Source organism: Bombina bombina, chromosome 1 (genome assembly GCF_027579735.1).
Source record: "Bombina bombina isolate aBomBom1 chromosome 1, aBomBom1.pri, whole genome shotgun sequence".
In the NCBI taxonomy this organism is placed as follows: Eukaryota; Metazoa; Chordata; class Amphibia; order Anura; family Bombinatoridae; genus Bombina; species Bombina bombina.
Window position 1 is genome coordinate 1376466445 of NC_069499.1, and position 1057 is coordinate 1376467501.

Below are 1057 nucleotides of genomic sequence, written 5' to 3' on the forward strand. Positions count from 1 at the left end.
TGATTCAGACAGAGCATGCAATTTTTAGCAACTTTCTAATTTACTTCTATTATAATTTTTTCTCATTCTCTTGGTATCTTTATTTCAAAAAGCAGGAATGTAAGCATAGGAGCCAGCCCATTTTTGGTTCAGCACCTGGGTAGCGCTTTCTTATTGGTGTCTAAATGTAGCCACCAATCAGCAAGTGCTACCCATGTTCTCAACCAAAAATGGTCCGGCTCCTAAAATGACATTCAAATAAAAATACCAAGAGAACAAAGAAACATTGATAATAGGAGTAAATTGGAAAGTTGCTTAAAATTACATGCTCTATAAAAATCATTAAAGTTTAATTTTGAATAGACTATCCCTTTAACTACCTATTTAACTACCTATCCCTTTAACTACTTTTTATACACATAGGGCTTGTTATTTAGCGTTCCCACTCGAGCGTAAAATTTGCTAGAAGTAATCTTTTTTTGCGTGCAAGCAAAACCCAACACACGCTAACATGAGGACTTTGGATACCGCAACTGCACTAACTTCTTCTCTACATAGACTTCAATGGAAAGCGTAGATGAAAAAACCTAACACCAACCCCACAGGAGTTATTAATATTTAACATACTGTGAAAAGGAAAAAGACAGAGAGCGCAACCCACTCTAAGAGTAATACAGCTTTAATAGACTAAAGTACAACGTTGAAGTGAATACACGTACAATGTTAAAAATATAATTAAGCACAATCACCACTCCTCCGTTTCAGTCACCGGCATCTGTTTTGTCAAGATGGTAGTCAGACTTCCACGCTCCTTCATCCGGCTTCCGGAAAGCCTCAGGACGTCGTGTAAGAGAGAAAGAGTCCACTGCAGTATGTCCGGGCGTCGTCGGGCTTGTGGTGTGCAAGGAACTGACAATCTCTACGTGTTTCGTCAGGATCCGGCCTGACTTTCTCAAGAGTTATACTAACTCTTGAGAAAGTCAGGCCGGAGCCTGACGAAACGCGTAGAGATTGTCAGTTCCTTATACTAACTCTTGAGAAAGTCAGGCCGGAGCCTGACGAAACGCGTAGAGATTGT